Genomic DNA, 19,229 nt, shown 5'->3' with positions numbered 1-19,229 from the left:
CGCCCTCCCGCCCTCCCGGAGTCAGCTTCAGACACAACTGGCTGCAGCCCTCAGCAGGCTGTGGGGCAGAGGCCTGTTCCCCGTCTGGATCGGGCCACCAGCCTCTGTTTGGAGTATCTGCTCTTTGCTGAAGGGCCTCTGCCTTTGAAGTCTTGTTCGCAGCAGCAGCAGCAGCCACTCAACTTTAGGGCCTGTCTCATGTCCCATTGACCAGGGTCTTGGAGGCAGAATGTATAGAAATAAGGATGTAAGTGCAGGCAACCTTCTCTGTTTGTGGTTCTGCCTCCTACTCCAGGCAGCCAGCATTTGTTGAGATTCAGGTGTAAGCACAGTGCAGGGCTGGGACACCCAGGACTGTGTCACCTGTCATAGAAGCCCAAAACAGTACCCATTCCTCCCCCAGCGTCCCGCCACCTCCATTGTATATGTGAGGATTATGTTGTGGAGCTGTGAAATCTAAGAGTTTTATTTCCCCCTTAAATCTTGTGCTCTTGCGGCTTTTCAACTATGTGCTCGTGGCCTTGTGGAAGGAGAGTATGGGGGCCACCCTGGACAGAAGGGTTACCAATCAGCCTTGCACTCAGAGCTGGCCTGTTGAGTCCATCGCTAGACAATGGCCTTAAAGGCTGGTCCCTGTGAAAATAGAAAAGCATTCTGAATTCTTTTGGCTCCTGCGGACACATCACGTCTCCAGTTTGCTCTTCGAGGATGTGTATGGGAAATTCCCTCCACCAGGAAGTGGAGGGGAAGGCTGCCCGTTGGTTCTGGCTGGATGGGCTGAGCTGATGGTGCAGGTTGGGTACCCCTGGGGGTGACTCTGGTTCAGACTTTACAGTGCAAGATGTTTATTAAGGAGCTCATCGGATCAGCCCCTGGGGAAGGGAGGGGAAAGAAGCAGGGGTGGGCAGAGGAGGAAGTAGAGCCGTGATGGTGAGACAGCGGTCTTGGACAGCTCCGGGTCAGGTCACTCTGAGCTAGAATGGCCCATTAGAGCTACCCCCATGGTTTGTGCTATTGTGACCTCCAGGCAAGAGTCCTGAAGACTAGAGCTGGAGAGGAATTGTGTCTCAGGGAGTTTGGAAGAGAAGGTGGGAGCCGTTGCAGGGGTGAGGGCTGGGAGAGAACAGGGGCTCTGGGAAGCATTGTGGTCTGGGTGCCCCCCAACAGTGTCCCAGAGACGCCTTTGGAAGTCACCTGACCGTGTCTCTGGCTGGGCTTGGGCCGCTTGATCATGGCTTCGGCAGGTCACGTGCAGCTGCGGGTCATCTTGTCACCACGAAGTTCACCTGGGCTGGGCAGATGAGGACAAGGACAACGCACTGAGCTTGTTATTCGGGTAAATGAATCCTGTTTGAAGGATCAGACTTCATTCTGAGACTATGCCCTTCTTGCTTTTTGGGTTAAAGTGTCCTTTCTCTCATGAAGTAATGGTGATGGCAGGCGGTAGTTGTTTTCCTGCTTTTTTTTTCTCTAATATTCCTTACCCAGTGGAATAATAACATGCTGGTGAGCTGTATGGTTCCCTCAGTTAGGTTTTTGATAATTTATTGGTCCATAAAATTCAAAGTTCCTGATCTAGTTCCTCATTTGGAGAAGATGTGGAGGAGCCCTGAGAGGGGAAGGCTGGCTCTGGGGCCTCTGGCCCATGAGGGGGGCCACTTCTGGATGGCTTCCTTTGTCCTGCACAGCCTGCACTGTTTTGCCTGCCTCTGTTCTCTGGAGGCCCATCAAAGCTACCTCCCTGTCACACAGGCAAGAGCTCCTCAGGGCCTGGATTGTGTCTTGTTTATGTCTGGTGTCTAGGAGAGTAGCCAGCATATCACAGGTGCCCTATAAATGTTGATTGAATAAAAATGGTGAATCAAATTTAAAATATGACTCACGGGTGAGGGATGGTAAGTTGTATATACCATATATATCATATGTATCTATCTATCTATAGATAGACAGACAGATAGATAGATATGAAAGCCTTAAACTAATGGGACTGGCACTAGTGGTGGAATTTTGGAGACCTTTGGGCAGGGCAGTATAAAGCCTAGCACACTGGCATACAGTAGGTGCTTAATAAATATTAGGTGAATACATGAGTAACAAATAATGGATAAAGTTTGAAACATCACCCTGTTAGGGGTGATGGGAGTAGCATTCTTATTTTCACAGGATCTAAAACTTAAACTGAAAGAAAATGTCTGTATAGGTCGGGCAGAGCTTTTGGAGGATGTTAGGGTCTCTGCAGCATTCCAGGATTTATTCCTCACAGATAGCCCCACTTGTCTACAAACTAGAGGGTCCCAGGCGGTGCCCTCTAGGCGATCAGCTCTGGGCCCCCTGCCCACTGGCCCGAGCATCAGTGGCCCAGAATCTGGGACTTCAACTGGGAGAGGGAGAGCTGCTGTCTGCCAAGAGCATGGGCTGCAGCTGACACCTTTTTTAAACACTGTGAGTGTGCTGGGGCCATGCCTCCCCGTGAAAGCCTGAAGTTTATGTAGCTGGAGAAGAGAGGCCGCGAGTGTTTACATCTGCCGTGGTCCTGGTGTACACAGAGCTCAGAAGCTCTTAGCACAAAATGAGTTCATTTCCCAACATCAGGCTTCTGCAACATCTGCCCATCTATGGCAGGCAGAGGAGGAAGTGGGCCCTCGGAGGGGGCACCCCAACACCCGCTTGCTGGTTGGATGCCTGGGGTCATCTCAGAGGCAGCCTGGGTGTTGCAGACAGAGCAGACTTGGTGTCTGCCCTGGATGCTGGCAAATGTGGCCCAAGTGCTGCGGTGAGGAAAGGGGGGATGAGGTGGGGAAAGCGGGGGTGACAGAAGGTCGGGGCTTCTGCTGAAAGGCCTGAGTCCTGGGCCCTGCAGTCAGTGTCTCGACAAGGCAGGTGGTCCGATGATCAGGCCAGAGTTAGAAGAATGAAGCTCCCAGCCAAGCTGGGGAGCTGGGTCCTGGCACTGCAGAGAGAAGTCACCATACCTATTTGTCGAATAGGTGACATCATGGCTTCAGAGGGGGGAGGGAGAGGCCTTTTGGGGTGCAGGGAGTGGGGGTGGCTGCCACTTGAATGGCTCCTGAAAGTGATGGAGGAGGCAACATGGGAATGAGCCCTGGTCCTGACAGAAAGATCAGACCAGCCTGGCTGGAGCCGAGGGTTCCTGCAGGAAAGGAACGGGAGATGGAGCAAGTATAGATCTCAGTTCACAAACCCAGGAGTGCAACAAAGGTCCCATTTCCTTATTCTCTAAAAATCAACTTCATCTTGACTCAGCGTCCCCATCTCGTTGAGCTGGTAGGGCAATCCAACCTTATTACTTCTGGGGCCCCACTGCCCACCCCAGGCTGTTCATGGTGCCAAGGCATCTGGGGTGGGGCCTTTACTGGCCATTAATCCCTACAGGTCATTGCAGTGGTACCAATTCTCCCTGCTTCTGCAAGGTTCTTGAAGTTAGGGGACTATTGTCTCTGGGATCTGGAAATTGTGGGCTCAGCTGGAGAATGGGCTCCTAGAGATCCATCTTTCCAGAGTCCGCCCACCCCACCCCCATCCTCCCATCATGGTCATTCCTCCCAGGGCCCTGCCAGGGAGAGGGACTGAATACTCACTTCTGGCTCTGCAGTACTCTCTCCTCCCAACACTCTCAAGGAAGTCCTGCTTCTGTAAAATCTCAGCCTCTTCTTCCAAACTGCGTCATCCTTCATGCTCCTTCATGGAGTCTTTGATAACACTAACAACCAAAAAACCATTCTGCTTTCCCCGAGGGCATGGGGACCTTTAATCTTCTGACCTTCCTAGGAAGTGAAGAAAATACTGGCTTTCCATCCAAGTGTGCAAAGAAAGGTAGGAGAAAATAAAGCTAGGTTTCCATATTAAAACCATTGGAATATTGATCTCCTGTTCTAGAGATGAGGCTAGAAAGGGAGAGTGGAGGCTGACGGGGAGAGCCTTGCATGTCCTTTCAGGGACACCTTGTCTGAAGTCACCCTACCAGTCCTTCAAGGACCCCTCAAGGGCCTTGAGGATACGTCTGCATGTGCTCTTTGGGCCAAATGGCCTTTTTGACCATTGATTTTGACCCTGAGATTTGCAAAAAGGGGGGATGAGGTGAGGAAAGAGGGGGTGACAAAGGGTCAGGGCTTCTGCTGAAAGGCCTGAGTCCTGGACCCTGTAGTGAGTCTCTCAACAAGGCAGGTGGTCCAATGATTAGCCCAGTTTTGCAAAATATATTTCCCCCACCCACTTCATAGCAAGGGAGCAGAGCCTGACCCTGTTACAGGCTTGGCTTTACCAGAAATTACAGCTGACAGGCCCTCCTGATATCAACTTGGGTTACTCAGGTTTAGTTCCAGTAAAATTACATCATGAGGCTAGGAGAGTCAGAAGACCCCATGACCAATGGAAAACAGGGATGAATAAAGGTGTTATGTGCCTTCAACTCATGTTGGAATTTCATCTAGTCCTTGTCATACTTTGTTATAAAAAAATTCTCACTTGGCCAAGTATGTGCCTGGATCCGTGTGCCCTTCTGTCCATCTCCACTGGGTCCAGGTCACTATTAGCATTAAATTTCCTACAATAGTCTCCTCACGACCTCCTGTATTATCTGTCTCCCTCCACTCCATCCTCTGCCACTGAGATCTTTTATTTATTTATTTAAAAGATTAATTTATTTTACTAATTTGTTTATTTTTGGCTGCGTTGGGTCTTTGTTGCTGCATGTGGGCTTTCTCTAGTTGTGGCAAGCGGGGACTACTCTTCATTGTGGTGCACGGGCTACTTAGTGCGGTGGCTTCTCTTGTTGCGGAGCATGGGCTCTAGGTGTGCGGGCTTAGTTGCTCTGAGGCATGTGGGATCTTCCCGGCCCAGGGGTCGAACCCGTGTCCTCTGCATTGGCAAGCAGATGCTTTACCACTTACCACTAGCGAAATCCCCACCGAGATCTTCTAAAAACACAAATCAGCACTGCCTGCTTGAAACCCTTCAATGACTCCCCGTTGCACTCTGGGTTAAGAGGAAAATAGCCCCATTCCTTCACCAGGTGTTACTGCTGACTCTCCCTCGGACCACTTTACCCTTGTTTCTTTTAGCATCAGAACCTCCCCAAGTGTTACCTGTCATCTGGCTGCCCAGCTAATGATTACATTTCTAAGCCTCCCTTCCAAGCCAGATGTGGTCACATGATTAAGATCTGGCCAATAGGAAATGGGCAGGAGTGATTTATACATGTATACATACAACTTCAAGGTCTCATCTTTAAAGAGGGAGCTGGTTGCTCTTCACTCCTGCTCCCCTCTTTCTACTGGTTGGGAAATGGTAACAACAGGAGCTGCCATCCTGAATCCAGAGAGGGCAGCCCCCTCTTAATGGCTGGCAGAGCCCAGGGCTGTTACATGAAAAAGAAAAAGAAAACAAAACAAACTTCTCTTATATTTAAGGCACTGCATTTGGGCTGTATTATAGCACTTAACCCTTCGTAATACACTGTCCTTCAAGAACTTCCTTGATACTTACTCAGGTTAACTATCTTTACTCTATACTCCAGTAGCATTTCTGTGCTTTCCTTCTTGTTAACACCCTGACCCATCGTATCTGTTCAGAGTGTGTTTTCTCTGCCAAGCTAAGAAATTCTTGAGGCCAGGAATCATGTCTGTCTTGATTATGGCCATATCTTCCCTTCCCTCCATTGTGATTGGCACATTGTATACACTCAGTGGTATTTGGCGATTAAATAAATGATTGGGCAAGTGAATGAATACAATGAGACAGCATGGGTGTAATATTAGGAATACTTTTTGCTATAAGCAACAGTGACTTAAACAAATGGGGGCTTATTTTTCTCACTTAACCAGAAGTCTGGAGGTCAGTGATTCCATGCTAAACAACTCAGTGGTTTCAAAGCTCTTTGGGAATTTTGATTTTTCTTGGCCTTTGCCTCATGGCTGCAAGATGGCTGCAGTAGCTCCAAATATCACATGCTTACATGACAGCATTCCCATCCCAGGAAGGGAGCAAGAAGGAAAAGAACTCCCCTTCCAGGTCTTTCTCTTTTGTCAGGGAGGGAAAGCTTTCCAGGGACGCTCCCAGTAGATGTCCCTTATACATTATTGACCAGAACAAAACCACATGACCACCCTTAGCTACATGGGAAATTGGGAGAGGAAATGTCTTCCTTCTTCAAGACCCAGCTGGGTTTTGGCACTGTAGGACTCACTGGGGCTGGTGGGAAGAAGCCAGTTCTAAGAGCTCTTGCCTTTTCCTTACCCAGGTGGTCCCATTTGGGAAGTCCTAGAGACCATGGGGTATCATGATGTGGTCACAAATCACACAATGTCCTTAATGCTTGCTGGAGAATGTCACTTTCTATCTCTTGAAATTCTCTCCTGGACACTGGCCTGCCCAGGAGACTGAGCTCTGCCAATGAGCTCTTCTGTTCCAGTACAATCCACTGACCATCTGTCATCTCTGTGGTCACAGCAGTAGCTCTGCACCAACCACGGGCCCATGTGCCTGGTGACTAAACACGTTATATAACCTCTTCGTGCCTCATCTTCCTCATTTGTCAAATGGGACGAGTTGTCCTATCTCATAAGATTGTTGTGAGGATTAAATTAGTTAATACATGCAAAGTGCTTAGAACAGTACCTGGCCCATAGGGCCAAATAAGAGTTTGCTGTTGTTATTTCATTATATCCCCATTTCACACGTGGGACTATATGCTCAGAGAGGTTAAAGAACTTGCCCAAGGTCATGCAGTTGGGGGAGCTGACAGTCAAAGCCTGATCTCTCTGACTCCAGAGCCCACACCCTTTCTTCTCCTACCACAGGGCTTCTCTGAGGTGACGTTTCTCCTGAATGTCCCAAGCATGAGGTCTCTTGCCACAGACACTGTGTATTAATCCCTTTAGGGCCCAGATGGAACGCTAGCCTCCCTGGACACTTGCCTACTACTGGCGCATGGCAGCCTTTCTGGAGAATGTGACAGCTGCCCCTTGTCTCTTCCTCGGAGGGCAGAGAATGTCAGTCTTGGCCACTGTTGTGGTCATCAATGCAGATACAATCTTAGCCCTCCAGGGGCACCTAGTCCTGGTAAGGACACTGATGCCCAGGTAAAGCACTCACTCCAGGTCAGACAGCCAGTACTAGTAGAGCTGTGCCTGGAGCTCCAGCCTCCAAACTCCCCATCCAGTGCCCTTTTCTCTGCTCAGGGCTCCCTGCATGATGTGAGCACTTTGCAGAGACAGCGGCTCATCCAAATGAAACCCTCATTCAAGTTGGGGTGAGCACGGGGATCCCTGAGAGGTCCTGGCCTGAGCACTAAGAGAGATCATCTCTGGTCTCTCACCTCCACCCCCTGTTCCTACCTGGGCCCAGGTCCTGGGTCCATCCCCTGCATGTGTGTCAGTGGCTGCCTGAGTGCCATACACAGATGGCGACACTAGAGGGCGACATCATTGCTTTAATCCTCGTGACCACAAGGGGTTCAAGCAGCCTCTCAATCTCTGATGATGGTGTTGGTGGTGATGGTGATGGTGAATGACGGACAAGGTTAAGATTTATTGAGCCAAACCTCCTTGTAATAAGTGTGCAGCATCTCTAATCAGCAGGTCTTCCCGCACACACCACTTTCTCCTGCATTCCAGAAAATGGACCACATCCACCCAGTTACCCAAGTCTGAAACCTGGGCATCACCATCAGCAATTTCTGCCCTCGCTCCCCGCCCCCCCCCCCCACTATCACCTACTCCTGTACGTTCTACATCCTAAATCTCAACCCATCCACTTCTCTCCGTTCCCACTGCTTGTCCTCCCCCTCTAATTCCCCGTTCAGTCTACAGAGAGCCACAGGCTCTTGCCTCAAGCCTTGGTGTAGACCAGTGGTTCCCAAACTTGACTGCATATTAGAATCAGCTGGGGAGCTTTGGAAACGCCTGATGCCATGTTACACCTCAGACCAATTAAGGCAGGAGGTATGGGGGTGGGAGCCAGGCACTGTTAAAGATCCCCAGGTGGTGCCAGTTTGCAGCCAAGCTTGGGAACTACTCTTCCCTTGTTCTGAGACCCTCTTCCACACCCTTTCTCTTGGGCAACTTCCACTTAATCTGGCAGGACTGTCTCTAACATCACTGCCTCCTGGAAGCCTTCCTGGAACACACAGATCCAAGCAGCTTCTCCTCCCCATTGTTGACCGTTACCATTGTGTTAGTACTGCTTTCTCAGATGTCTGCCTTCTCCCTCCCACCCCCGCCAACCTCCCCTTCCTCACAACCTCCCCTGGGAACAGGAATGGTACTAATCCTCACATGAGAGGTAAGTTTTATTAATCTTATGATTTTGAATATTGCCCCAGGTTTTTATTTTTGAAGTTTATGTGTTTACAGTGTTTGAAGCATAAAAGAAAACATTTTCTCTTTAAATGTGGATATAGATATAAAGGTGTTAGATGTCTGTTCTTAGTACTTAAAACCTGTTTTTACCTGTTTTCTGTTTGAAATTCCGAAGCTTTGGCTAATAATTAGCCAGGGACCTTGAGACTGTGGAACACACCCCGTTTTTAATACCGTATTTAAAATTGATTTGTAGAGTATGGTTATTTCCTCTCAATCATCTATTAATGTTGCTTCTCTGTCGTCCAGATTCAAGAGCTTAAAATGAAAAATCTAATGTTTGTTTGATACTCTTTTAAGGAACCTGCTCTCTCTGCTGGAAGAGTGTAGCTTTTTCTCTTTGCCAGTTTTTACCATGTGTATAAAAGAGTATCAGTTTTAATATGGCACTGAGTCCTTTCAGTTTGAAAACAAGTTTTTCTTCACAGGGAAATTTTCTTCTATAGTTTATTTCTTCTCATATTATGTAAGAATGTTTTCAGGTGTAAGTAGCAGAACATTTGAGTAAAGAATGACTTGAGAAATTCCCTGGTGGTCCAGTGGTTAAGACTCCACACTCCCAATGCAGGGGGCCTGGGTTTGATCCCTGGTTGGGGAACTGAGATCCCACATGCCACATGACATGGCCAAAAAAGAAAAAAAATGACTTGAATAAATAGGTGCATATTTTCCTCACTTCACAAGGCCCTGGGTAGGCAGCTGCTGGCTTGGGTTCTGTCATTTGATGACAAGGTTTGGGCTGGTATCTCAATTCTCTTGGCCTCTTTCTTGTGGTCACAGGAAGGTTGCTGCAGGTCCAGGCACCATGTTTGCAGTCAAGGTAGGAAGAAAGGAGAAAAAAGTGCAGCACTAATTGCATATGCATTTTATATCAGGAAAGACAAAAATCTTTCCGGAAGCTTATGTCTCATGGGCCAGAACGGTATCGTAAAGCAAGGGAAGCTGGTAATAAAGGTATTTCACATGTCCAGCCTCCATAGTGGAGTCAGAGAAGGGAGGAGGAGATTGGGAATGGTGTTGGGTTAGTCAGCCAGCGGCATCTGTCACATTTCTTCATCCTGGATCTGATCTCCACATCTCTTGTCTTTTTCTTCTGATTTCCACCTCTTTGTGTTTTTCCTCTGAATTCTGAGATAATTCTCTCTCTTTGTCTTCCAGACCACTGACTCAATTACCAGCATGGACTGTCTCTATTGAACTATTTTATTTATTTATTTATTTATTTATTTATTTATTGGCTGCGCCACTCAGCTTGTGGGATCTTAGTTCCCCCACTAGGGATCGAACCCAGGCCACAGCAGTGAAAGTGTCGAGTCCTAACCACTAGGCAGCCCGCGAATTCCCTGAATTGTTATATTTGAAAGTCATATGTTTAAGTTTGCAGGAATCTTTGTGTGTGTGCTGCAACTACATCTTCCCATAACCTTTTCTTCTTTCTTTGAAGTCCTCTCTGTCTTTCTTGCTAGTTCTAATTTCTGCGTTCACCTAGGGCTTCCTCCCTTATGTTACTGAGTCCTTTTAAACAGCTGTGATTTTTCTTTACTTGCTCATCTTTTTTCCCCCTGGTCCCCTTGGAGGTCAGGCTGTTGACATGTCTAGAGCAGGGCTAAGCCAGTAAGTGGTGGAAGACACAGCAGTTTCTGCTCTCTGGCAAACAGTCTCTCCTTCACTGCTCTCCACCCTACGCACCCCCAGATGCTCGGTGGCCACCTGGGATCCGTCAGTCCACTAGGGCAGTTCCCTCTGGCCCGTGGTAGTCAGCTGGGTGGGGCAGGCCCCCAGGACCACACACAACCTGCAGGCAGAAGCAGCCCTTCCCTGAGAAGAGTTAGGCTTCCACTGGGGGGGGGGGGGGGGGGGGAGGGCCGGCGTTGGGGCGGCGCGTCACCTCCGGGAACCAGAAATTCCCTTCTACCTGCTGGCGAAAGGAGGCTGTGCCTCTTCTCCCACCCGTGGTCCTTCAGCTGCACAGGAGGGTGGACCCCCAAACCTGCTCTTGTTCTTGGAGATGCAGGGGCTCCCTGCAGCCTCAGGTGCTCCTTCCTGGCTTCCTGGTTATGTCACCCAGAGAGTGAGTGGCTTGAGTGGCGGGCAGGGGAAGCGGGAAGGGATGTGCAATCAGCGCTCAGGCAAGGCAATTCCAGGGTTCACTGGAGCCAACTTGATAAAGGTTTGGCTTTTGCTGAATGGGTACTTTTCTGTACAAACAAATGGTATCAGTCCAGGTGTGACTCACCTGTTTGCGAACACAGGCCTGGTAGGGCTACTCTGGAGGCATTTTGTCAGCAGTTTGAATTAGTGATTTCAAACAGTGGGTTATGACTAGTGTTGAAAGGGATAGGATAGAAAATGTAAGAATGCACCCTGCGGCAAGGGTGAGGTTGTTTCATGCTTTTGCTCAGTTGTGTGTTTTGTGTGTACATTGGGCTGTAATGTAGAATACAGTTCTGGGTCATGTTAAAAAAGAAGCGTAAGCAGGGGAATTCCTTGGCAGTCCAGTGGTTAGGACTCCTTGCTTTCACTGCTGTGGCCTGGGTTCGGTCCCTGATCCGGGAACTAAGATCCCATAAGCCTCATGGCGCAGCCCAAAAAAGATGTATAAGCAGTGTTGAATTGGAGGATGTTCTGCGGGGAGTTGTTTTGGCTTCACAGGAGAATAAAATTAGAAGAGGATTAGATCCTTTACTAGAAGAATTCCATGACGCCCTCCACCCCAGCTGACTTTAAACACAGGTTCCTAATGTTAAAACAAACAAAACAAACCAAAAACAAAAAAACACAAAAAAACCCCCACAGGTTCCTATGGCACTTATGATGCACTAGAACTCACTACTATTTAGCAGCCCAAACTCAGAGTGTTCTTTCCCTAGCCCCAACCTGACCCTCCAGAAGGCAGGCTAGCCTTCTTTCTCTGAGGTCCTCATGAAATGCTTGGGGCGTTTACCCCAGCAGAGAGGGAGCCAGCATTGCTCCAGCGTTTGGAGGGAAGCTTGAGGCAGCTGAGCAGGAGGTGGAAACCAGCCTCAGGTCCTAGTCCCCCCACGGACCCCGAAGGGCTGTGTGATTTGGCGCGCACGCTCCGAGACTGTGTCTCCTTGTGAGTGAAGCAAGAAGAACCCCCTTTGTTTGGTTTCCCACACAAAGCTGTTCTGATGACCCTCAGAAAAAGGAAAAAACATTTCAGTCAACACGTTTGTAACGGAGAAGGGCATTTTGCTAATGGAAGCCCTTTTGTTTTCTCTGAGCCGGGAGTGAGGGATTTAGGAACATAAGCCAGAAAGTAGGTGCTGCAGCTGATGTGACTTTGCTCAGCAAACAGGAAAGAGGAAGTTGAAATGGCCTGAGGGAAAATATGGGAAGTAGGAGAAAGGAGTCAGCAAGCCTGGGAGAAGAGAACTGGCTCCTCCCAGGACAAGTATTTCATCAAATGTCTGTGTGACTTGCTTTCTGGTGGAAGCCCCGGGGAAGGACAGAACCTGCAGTCTGAATGGGGCTGCAGGCAGAGCCGGCCCACGTGGCAGGGGAGAGCTGTCCTGTGGCTTCCATGTTGAATGGACAGCTGCGTGTGCCCAGCACCCCACCAGCCCCCAGATACCAGGTGGTGAGATGGTCCTTGCCTCATGGTGCCGACAACCCAGTGGAAAAGGCGGGTGATAGCTGAGTAAATCTGGGAGTGGTGAGAGCTCTAATATGTGGGTGAAAGCACTTTGTCAGCTGTAAACTGGGCAGTCTACCCTTAAAGGGGTCCCCTAGCAACCAGCACAGGGCAGGGTGCTATGGCCTATTAACCTTCCCGGCATAGACCAGCAGATCCATGTATGTTCTCTGAGTGTGAAAGTCTTATACCCCTTCCTCAATAGCTATAAGATCAAGTCCAGACCCCACTTCTGTGTCCCCCAAGGCCCATTCTTGGTACCTTCTGACCGCTCTGGGGGCCCAGCCACCTCCTCTGAGGTGCCCCTCCCCCAGTAGCACCCAACCTTCCAGAAGCAGATGTCCTCTCCTGACTGACAGGTGGAGCTACTGCTGCAGCCATGATGCCTGGGTACCCGCCATTCCTCGTGAGTCATGCAGGCCTTGCCCAGCAGCCAGTGTTCCCAGGCTGCTTTCCCGGAACGCCTGGCTGGGCCCCACTAAGGCCAACCCCTGCAGGTGGCCGGCTCTGAGACCCCGCCTCTGTCAAAACTCTCTGAGGCCAGCTTGGAATCTCCTCCAGAAGGGCCCCTCCCCTATGGGAAGAAGAGGTGGGAATGGTATTTTCTCAGCCTGTCAGCCCTTGGCATTGCCCACTTAAAAGAATCTATTACTTAATTTTAAAATGTACAAAGAGGCAAAGGGGACTTCTCTGGTGGTCCAGTGCTTAAGACTCTGCGCTTCCACTGCAGGGGGCACGGGTTTGATCCCTGGTCAGGGAACTAAGATCCTACATGCCTCACAGTGCAGCAGCAAAAAAAAAAAAAAAAGAAAAAAAGAAAAAAAATACAAAGGATGAAACCAGAAAATTTATAAAACTACAAATGGCTGGTCAACATGTAAAAATACACTTGACCTCACTAATCATCAGGGATATGCAAATTTACAAACATTTTTCTTTTTAGAAAACATTTCTATTGTGTAATATAGCACATAGAAAAGGGCATACAACATAAGCAGACAACTGCGAGCAGGATGCTGGCCTTCTTTTAGCTTGAGTTCCTCTGTCCATTTATGCATTGTGGGGGGGGGAGGTGTGGACCAAATGATATCTGAAAATCTTCCCAGGTCAGGTACTCCTTGAATCACCACTGTCATCCTTGGTTTACTGCTAATTCCCTCTGAGACCGGGGGGAAATATCCTAACCTCACTCTTTTATCATTTATAACCGGGCATACAAACACCTGCCTAGCCTACCTCCCGGAGCTGACAGGTGGCTCCAAAAATTTTGAAGGAGAAAACCAGCCAGAGGATAGCTGTCCTGGGAGGGTGGATGCCAGGCTCAGGGCCAGCACCTGGGCTGTGAGGAGAAGGAAGGGGTTCTGGTGGTCTCCGAGGTCTGGCCCCCTCTGTGTCTACTGGTCCCCATTGAACTGGAGAGAGGCAGGCCAACTGTGGGCAGATTTGACTCAGTTCTTTAGGACTTGCTTTGTCCTAGGTACAGTGCTTGATAATTTCATTCCATTACCTTGACGGGTCTCATTTCACAGATGGCATTGGTGTCCCAAGACGGTAACTAAGGTTCCCAGTGTCTTCATTCAGAGTTGGCTTGCACACAGCAGGTCTGACATGTGACCCGCCCCTCGACTCTGAATCAAGTGTTTTTCACAAAGCTGTGCTGCTTCAGGGAGCTTGATTACCCTCAGCAGGTCCCCTTCGTCCCACTCCTATCCCAAGGGATCCCTTAGAATGACTTTTTTCTTTCCCTCAGGACAACCTTCAGAGAGTGAAGACAGTGGTCCTATCCCCCGAGTCTTCCCTTCCTCTTTCTCTGACTTTTTCTCTGAGGGCACAGTCTGAAGTCCTCTTACCACTGGCCACTCCCTTCTGAACATCTGTGAGTTGATGGGAAGGGTGGAAAGAAATGGGGTGACCAACTTGTCCTGGTTTTGCATAGATTTTTCTGCTTTCAACACCAAAACTCCTAGATCCCAGCAAACCCCTCAGTCCCAGGTGAACTGTTGCAGTTTCTAGGCACTGTCCCAGTTTTAAAACTGAATGTGCCACGTGCCCCAAGCCACCGATAGATGCTAGTTATTGAGGTGTTAACAGCTGGTGTCTGGGGAAAATGGGGTTGGGCAGTCAAATATAGTTGGGAAAAGCTGCATCCCCTTCTTTCCTCCTGGAGAGAAACAATATCCATTCTCATGCTAAAGGCTATGAAAAAGTCCTGCAGCATTTCCCAGACTTATTTGATAGATCTTTTTTAAGGAAACACTTAAAATCTCACAGAACTACTATCTTGCAGTAAGACACAATAATGCTATGCAAAATTTCAACTCTAACTAGTATTGAACTCTTCATATTTGAGCTGTTGTATATTGTTTCTAGTTGCTTTTTAAGCCACATAAACTCATTTCATTCTAGTGTAGCTGGGGCCACAACTGCATTTGGTAGAAAGCACATAATTTGCTGGCTCACAGAGCATTTGAACTTCCCACTGTAGAAAAATCAGTTTACTTCTCTGAACCTCAGTTTCCTCCTCTGTAGAGGGATTCGTCACATCAAATTCCATTGGTAGTGAGGAATTAAGAGGTAATTATGTGAAAGCCCACAGCTCAGTGCCTGATACTAAATAAATAACTGGTTGAGAATAAATGGAGATCCTTGAGAGTTAAGTTGGGATGGGAAGGAGAAGTGGCCTGAATTCTGAACCACGGGATGGCACTAAAAGCAGTCAAGGAAAACCTGAAGGACAACTAAAGTCTCTCCTCAAGAAGAAATATATAGGCTCAAAAGTGCAGTATGTTGAGGGAAGAATTGGAGGAAGAGGAAAAAAGGAGATGGGTATTTGAGTTTGTGTTTTTTAAAAAAATTTTGGCTCTAAGAATGTACCAGTTAGCTTCTGCTGTATAACAAACCACCCCAGAATTTAGTGCCTTAAAACAACAATCTCTAGGTTCTCAAAGTTTGCACATTTCAGCTGGGTTCAGCTGCTCGTGCCTGGACTCATTCATATAGATATATCAGCTGTGGTGGGCAGGGGATGGACTGGATGGTGTGAGATGGTTTCACACACATGTCTGGTGGTTGGTGACTGCCAGCCAGGAACCTTGTTTCTATCTCATGTGGCTTCTCCAACAGGCTAGCTCAGACTTGTTCCCGTGGTAGCAGCATTCCAAGAGGGACCAAAGCAGAAGCTGCAAGGCTCTTGATTCCTAGGCTTGGAACTCAACCAACCTCACTTTTGACACATTCTGTTGGTGAAAGCAAGTCAGAATGCCAGCAAAAATTCAAGAGGTGAGGAAATAGATTCTACCTCTTGATGGAGAAGTTGCTGGAATTCATGACCATTGAAACTCTTCCACACTGGGGCTAACTCTTGTATATTTGGCCTGGGAGGCTGTTTGGCGGGTTGGGAAGAAGTCCACATATGCATGCCCATGTGAATGGCTTCATACACTTGTCTGCGAGTGTTTGCTTCCCCATGTTGTCTGCATTTGCCTTCTGCATTTCTTCTCTTCCTTTCTTTCTCTCCACTGTTCACTCCAATTGGGATTCTGTCCCCATTGTACCATCGAAAGGGCTCTTATCAAAGTCACCAGTGACCCACATCTTGCAAAGTTGATGGTCAGTTCTCTGCACTGCCCCCCCCCCACCCCCCAGGACATAGTTGAAGCTTCAGCATATTAAGGGGGGTTCCCAGGACACTGAGTCCTGTTGAGCATCTCTTAACTTCTTGAAGCCCTTTCTTCTCTGGGCATCCCTATTACCTTTCCGGACTCATTTTCCTTCTACTGTACCCTTTCTGTTTTCTTTGCCAACCTCTCTTCATCTCAAAGGTAAGGGCCCCAGGATCTGTCTTTGTCTCTGTTCTCTTGCTACATTTTCTCCCTAGATGATCTCACATAGGCCCATGATTTAAATTGATCTGATGACTCTTAAATTTATATCATCCAGCTTAAACCTCATCTCTGAGTTCCCTGGACAACTCCATCTGGATTTTGAAAAGATAGCTCAAAAAATTAAATGGCCAAAGTAATTGATTTTTTTTTAAAGGAAAGCTTTCTTTCTTTATTTTTTAAATTAATTTACGTTTTTTTTTTGGCCGCATCACGCAGTATATGGGATCTTAGTTCCCTGATCAGGGATCAAACCCACACCCCCTGCAGTGGAAGCTCAGAGTCTTAACCAGTGGACCGCCAGGAAGTTCCCAGATACAACCTTCTAAAGCTTAAATCAGATTCAGTATCATGTCCCTGCTTAAAACCTACCAGTGGCCCTCACTAAAACTGGAAATAAATCTAAACTGTTTATGAAAGCTGTGAGGCTTCTTTCTATGCCTCTGATCTCGCCCCATTCTACTCTCCCGGGGTCCCTGCATGAGCCACATGGACCCTCTCAAAGCTGCTGCTTCTCTCACAGCCTTTGTACCTGCTGCTTCTTCCATTTAGAAGCTCTTCTCCTGCATCTTTAGCACATATCAGTACCTGAAATTACCCTTTTCATGTTGTAGTTGTCATGCATGTTGCATGTCCCTTCCCCCACCCCTTCCCATGCCCCGATAGAATAGAATAGAAGCTCTTGTCTATCTTGTTTACAGCTATTTCTCCAGAGCCTGGGGCAGGGCCTGAGTCATAGGAGAAGCTCAGTGCACATTTGCTGACTGATTTGTCTGTGAGGACTATAGCTAAGATTGCTAGAACTAGAAGAGAAACAGTCCAGCCTTATGGTTTCACAGATGGGGAAGCGGAGGTACAGATGCAAACTTAGGTGAGCCAAGTGGCTTGTGCACAACCTGTAGGTTTCTTTTTCATAAGAAGTAGTAGCCACTAAAGGTGACGCTAGTTATTTCCCTCTACAATCTCCCTGCCAGGTTATCATGATAATAGATCTCAGAATAAATTCTGCTACCCATACAAATATCTATACAACAAGTATTTACTAGCAAATAACCACAAAGCTGGTTTATACAGTCTGTTCTGTAAAGTCAGTGAAGGCTCAGCCCTCTGTCCTTTTAGTTGCCCTGTCACCTTGCATAAAGGGTCCACTCAAGAAAGATACAACATTCTAGAGACAGGATTCAGCTAGACAATGGTCACATCAGGCAACCAGAATCCCTCAGAATTTGGGATTCCTCAAGGATTTAGCCCAGGGCATCATCGTTAAGTGAGATTTTATTTTTTTTTACTCTGAAGAAGGAATGGGTGGTGCCCCCAGTCATTTAGCCAGTTTACACATCTTGAATGCTAGAGGCACACCTTGTTTTATTGCACTTCCCTTCGTTGCGCTTTGAAGATACCGTGTTTTTTTACAAATTGGTTTGTGGGAGCCCTTTGTCAAGTCCAGCAGCATTTGCTCACTTCACCTCTCTGGGTCACATTTTGGTAATTCTCACAATATTTCAAACTTTTCATTATTATATTTATTATGGTGATCAGTGATCTTTGAGGCTACTATTGCAGAAAGATTATGACTTGATGAAGGCTCAGATGATGATTAGCATTTTCTAGCAATGAAGTATTTTTAAATGAGATATATACATTGCTTTTTTAGACATAATGCTGTTGCATACTTAATAGGCAATTGTATAGTATAAACATATCTTTTTTGTTATTTATTTTTAGAACTTTTATTGAGATATAATTGACATACAGTAAACTGCATATATTTAAAGTGTACAATTTAATATTTTTTTCTTATTAGTAATGTATATATGGTAATCCCAATCTCCCAGTTCATCCCACAGCAACCCACTCCCCACCCCCCTGCCCCGCTTTCCCACTTGGTGTCCATATGTTTGTTCTCTACATCTGTGTCTCTATTTCTGCCTTGCAAACTGGTTGATCTGTACCATTTTTCTATATTCCACATATATGTGTTAGTAGTATAAACATATCTTTTATATGCATTGGGAAACAAAAATTCACGTCACTCTATTGCAATTTTGGCTTTAGTGTAGTGGTCTGGAACCCAACCCACAATATCCCTTAGGTATGCTGGCAGTAATTTCACCAAAGCATAGCTTATTTCTCATACCTGTGGTGCTAATTAATAAGCCATGAATTCCACGGATGCATTCATTATGGTGCTCTCTGTGCTAATGAGGATGAGGTGGGGAGAGCTGCAGGGCTGGGCTGGGTTGATTGGGTGTGCACATCTCAGACATGGTGGAAGTATTTACACTCCGAAAGGTGGCAACTGGGTCCGTCTGCCCACTCCCCCAACCAGAGAGCCAGTTATTAAAGATTGACCAGCACGCCAGTGGAGAGCTGAGTGCCCTCTGGAGTGTGACCTTTCTGATAAAATTCTGGCTGACCACTTCACACTCATGACTACCTCTAGACTGGTGATACTCAAACATCTCTGCACTTTAGAAATTACCTGGGACCTTTACAACAATACTGATTCCCAGGTCCCCGTTGGTGGAGATTCTGACTTAACTGGACGGGGATGCGGCTTGGATATCAGGATACATTTAAAGCTCACCGTGTGGTTCTAAACTGCAGCCAGGGTCACCCTCACACCTGTGTGTCATACTATGTATGCCACCTATTCTAACCAAGTTAATGGCAAAGCCAGGCCTGGCACCAGGCCTGCTGACCCCCAGCCCAGAGTTCCTGGCAAAAGGAGAGAAAAATTGAAAATAGGTCATTACTTCTTCTGAGATTTCAGTGTTTGCAAATGTGGCTGAGGAGCCGCCCATAGTGCTTGGGGTCAGGTTGGGGTTGGGGATGGGGAGGGGCAGCAGAGTTGCTCAGGAGCCCGGAAAAGGCTGTGCTAGCCCCAGAGAGCTCCACACTCCCTCTGCGGGGCATAGGGTCTCAGGGAGAGCTGAGAGGGACCGCTCAGATGTGTGCGTGTCACTAGGGAAGATTGGAAAGAGGAGAGAGTGCAGCTAGCTAGAGAGGCCAGGACTAAGGCGGGGACAACAGAAAGAAAACCCGAGTGGGGAAGGAGGCTCGGAGGTTAATTGCCAGGGAGAGGGAGACAGACAGCCCCTCTGAGGGCAAGGCGCTGAGCTAGCCCTCCTCGGGTTGGGGGTGAGCACCTCAAAGAGCGGGTGTAAGCCTGGCTCTGTGAGGCTAGTGGGGGAAGGCGGTCCTGCAAAGAAGGGTAGAGTTACTTTCTTCCTCCTTAACGGACAGAAAGGACAGCTTCTAACCTTGAGGTAGGATGCCTTCTTAGTCCCCGGTTATTCATTTGAAGGTGACCCT

The 19,229-nt window shown here is 47.8% G+C and overlaps 1 long non-coding RNA gene across 1 annotated transcript; it reads right to left on the bottom strand.

Annotated features, from left to right (window-relative positions):
- Nucleotides 1–26: 26 nt before the first annotated feature.
- On the bottom strand, nt 27–3,106 carry LOC130853578 (uncharacterized). Its single transcript, XR_009053813.1, has 3 exons — nt 2,973–3,106; nt 1,200–1,291; nt 27–633 (listed from the first exon to the last, which is right to left on the bottom strand). It is a non-coding gene; the product is annotated as an uncharacterized LOC130853578 (long non-coding RNA).
- Nucleotides 3,107–19,229: the final 16,123 nt, after the last annotated feature.

This window comes from Hippopotamus amphibius, chromosome 5 (assembly GCF_030028045.1).
Source record: "Hippopotamus amphibius kiboko isolate mHipAmp2 chromosome 5, mHipAmp2.hap2, whole genome shotgun sequence".
In the NCBI taxonomy this organism is placed as follows: domain Eukaryota; kingdom Metazoa; phylum Chordata; class Mammalia; order Artiodactyla; family Hippopotamidae; genus Hippopotamus; species Hippopotamus amphibius.
Note: the sequence above shows the minus strand (reverse complement) of the source record. Positions and strands in the feature narration are given on the sequence as shown.